The sequence below is a fragment of the Crocuta crocuta genome, unplaced genomic scaffold (assembly GCF_008692635.1).
Source record: "Crocuta crocuta isolate KB4526 unplaced genomic scaffold, BGI_CrCroc_1.0 scaffold30, whole genome shotgun sequence".
Classification (NCBI taxonomy): domain Eukaryota; kingdom Metazoa; phylum Chordata; class Mammalia; order Carnivora; family Hyaenidae; genus Crocuta; species Crocuta crocuta.
This window is the reverse complement of record NW_027528345.1, coordinates 10,652,815-10,656,660: the sequence shown is the minus strand read 5'-3', so window position 1 is coordinate 10,656,660 and position 3,846 is coordinate 10,652,815.

The window sequence follows — 3,846 nt, the reverse complement described above, 5'->3', positions numbered from 1 at the left end:
GTGTATGTTCCCTACAATGATAGTTTCCTAGGAACTACTCATGTGAAAAATTTAATACACACACACATTTCTCATTTGAGTAACATGTATTTGGGAAGAATGCAAATTGTTCACAATATAGGATTCAGCCCTTTTTCATAATATCCAAGAATAAGTTCAGAATACTTTATTTTTTTTTTTAATGTTTTATTTATTCTAGGAGAGACAGAGAGACAGCGTGAGCAGGGGAGGGTCAGAGAGAGAGGGAGTGACAGACTCTGAAACAGGCCCCAGGCTCCGAGCTGGCAGTCAGCACAGAGCCCGACGCGGGGATTGAACCCACGAACCGTGAGATCATGACCTAAGCGAAAGTCGGACGCTTAACCGACTAAGCCACCCAGGCGTCCCTGGAATACTTTAAAGAAAGTAAAATAAATTATTTTCATTACTGAAAGATTATTGTTTGAGGAGAAATAGGTCCTACATACATAAATGGGTGAGAAAAAAGCTTAAGGCGGAAAGCTGCCACCATGGGGCAAAACTGCCTGAGGTTGGCTAATAAGAGATTATAATGAGATCATGAGTAACTTGTTATATCACCTGTAGGAAATTACTTTCTATCTGATGCCCATATACTATTGTACTTTGACCACAAACCCCACTTGCCCCCAGTCCCTTTGCTTCTAATGATTATGTCTGATTGTTTTCTCCATGTTCACGTGTATTAGATCGTGTTTTCTTCACATTCACCATGTGTGTAATATCCTGTGAGCTCAATAAATATGGAGACGAGACTCCTGTTCGGGACTCTTGTGTCCTCTCAGACGTTAGCCTCTCTCATATTCAATTCTGCATCTGTTCTCTTGCTGGACAAGACAGAACTCCAGACTCCTAGTCTGTGACAATCGTTGACATATAGTTTAATGGAATAGAATAGAATGTCCCCAAATAGACTAACACAGGGATGTCTGGCTGGCTCAGTCAGTAGAGCATGGGATTCTTGGTCTCAGGTTCATGAGTTCAAGCCCTATAATGGGCGTAGAGGTTACTTCAAAAAAATAAATAAAAATAAGTAAGTAAATAAATAAAAATAGACCAACAAAAATATATTCATTTAACATACAAATAAATTATAAAAGTAATTGAATGGGGGGGAGGGAGGCAGATAACCTTTTCCACAAATGGTGCTAGAACAACTGGGTATCCATATGGAAAAATCTTGACCATTACCTCACACCAAATGCTAAAACATTAACTTTTTTTTAAGATATTTTTTTAAATGTCTTTATTTTGAGAGACAGAGAGTGAGCAGGGGAGGGGCAGAGAGAGAGGGAGACACAGAATCAGAAGCAGGCTCCAGGCTCTGAGCTGTCAGCACAGAGCCCGACACGGGGCTCAAACCCATGGACTGTGAGATCATGACCCGAGTCCAAGTCGGGTGCTTTACCCACTGAGCCACTCAGGCACCCCTAAAACGTTAACTTGAAATGGATCAAAGACCTATAGGTAAGAGCTAAAACCATAAAACTTCTAAAACTATAAAACATAGGTGAAAATCTTCATAACCATGGGTTATACAAAGATTTCTTAGAATATAAAAATCATAAGCCATAAAAGAAAAAATTTGATAAAGGGTACTGCATCAAAACTTAGTATCTGCTTTTGAAAGATATTATTAAGAAAAATTAACAGGCCACAGACTGGAAGAAAATACTTTCAAAGCATGTGTCTAATAAAAAAACTTCTATCCAGAATATATAAATAATTTTTGTAATTCAATAATAAGACAAATAATCCAATTATCAAATAGTCAAAAGACTCTCTCTCTCTCCCGCTCACTCACTCTCTCTCTCTCTATATATATATATAAAAGATATGAATCTTCATTAGTTATTAGGGAAATGCAAATTAACCAAAATGGGATATCATAGCATCTACCAGAATGACTAAAATTTAGACAACCAAAAATACTAAGTACAGTGGAGAATGGGGAGCAACTAGAACTCTCATACATTGCTCTCAGGAATGCAAACCAGTTTGTAAAAGTCTGGCAGTTTTTTAAAAAGTTAAATGTACATTACAATGCAATACACTCCTAAGCATTCACTCAAGAGAAATGAAAACAGATGTCCATATGAAGACTGGTATGTAAATGTCCATAGCAGCTTTATTCATAATAGACCCAAACTAGAAACAACCCAAATGTCCATTAACTGGTGAATCCATAAATTACTATATGTCCACATAATGAAACATACTACTTAGCATTAAAAAGGAATGAACTACTGCTACATAAAACAACCTGGATAACCTTAAAAGCATTATGCTAAGTGAAAGAAGCCAGAGCCAGACAAAAAAGACTATAAATATTCATTTTAAATTCTAGTAAAGTCAAAATTGTGATGACAAAAAGCAGACCAAGTGGTTTTCCTGGGGCAGGAGTGCGAGATTAGGGGAAGAGATTGATGGCAAAGGGGCATAAGTGAACATGGGGGTGTGACAGAAATACTGTATATCTAACTTGTCATGGTGGTTACACCGCTGTACACATTGAAATGTATACTTAAAAGCTGATGAAACATACCATATGTAAAGCATACCTCAATGAAGCTTATTTTTTTTATCTTTTTTTATACAAATAGTTTATTGTTAAGTTGGTTTCCATATAACACCCAGTGCTCATCCCAACAAGTANGCCCCTCTGGAAAATGGTGTGGAGGTTCCTCAAAAAATTAACAATAGAACTCCCCTATAACCCAGTAAAAGCACTGCTAGGAATTTACCCAAGGGACACAGGAATGAAGCTTATTTTTAAAAAACAGTCTTCTTCCTTTGTGAGAATAAGAGATCCAGATTAAAGATGTTTCTGATCATGTGACATTATTAAAGTTTCAATAATGTCCTTTCTTTGACAATTTTTTTTAAATAGAGAAGTTTTTTTTTAATTTTTTTTTGAGAGAGAGAGACATAGCAAGTGGGAGAAGGGCAGAGAGAGAGAGAGAGAGACTGACAGACAGACAGAATCCCAAGTAGGCTCCACACTGTCAGCACAGAGTCCCATGCAGGGTCTGAACTCCAGAATAGTGGGATCATGATCTGAGCCAAAACCAAGAGTCGGACGCTTAACCAAATGAGCCACCCTGGAGTCCTTCTTTGACAATTTTAAGATGAAGAAGAGAAGACCATTTTTTGAATTAGTTTTTTGGGGCTAAAATATCTGAAACATGCATTATATATATCATGTAATATATAGTAAATATGTAATTTTAAAAGCATTTAGATAAGAACCACAAAGCTGCTCAACTTAAATATTCATCCCTCTTTTGAGATTTGAAAAAATATACTGAGAGTTTAATTTTTTCATATACAGTTATAAAATGATTCCTTATGGGCTCACCCAAAAAAGTAAATTTACATAATAGTTTAATATAAATATATAAACTTTAAGGTTCAACTAAACCATAGTGTATCTTTGTGGTCACAAACTCTTTCTTACCTTGCTTTTTAGATGTTTTTCCCTGATTTTTCTTTACACTTAAAATAATAGTCGTGTCTGGAAAAGAATAGAATATAATAAAGCTCCTGGGTTTTTGTTTGTTGGTTTATTTATTTGTTTTGTTTTGTTTTTTGTTTTGCTCTATACATTCTCCTAAGGCAACTCATCCTTTCCAGGGTCCTTTGTTACCATTTTTATGCTGATGGTTTTGACCTACAGCTCAGAGGCAAAGCCAAAGTTTTCTGAAGCCCAAAGTTTACACAGGAATTAAGAAATTTTCTTAAGAAAATTAATATAGTTATTCAAATATAGAATTATTAGGGCCTGTCTCAGGGCCTTGAAAAGGACCTTCACAAGAGAGGCCTGCAGGG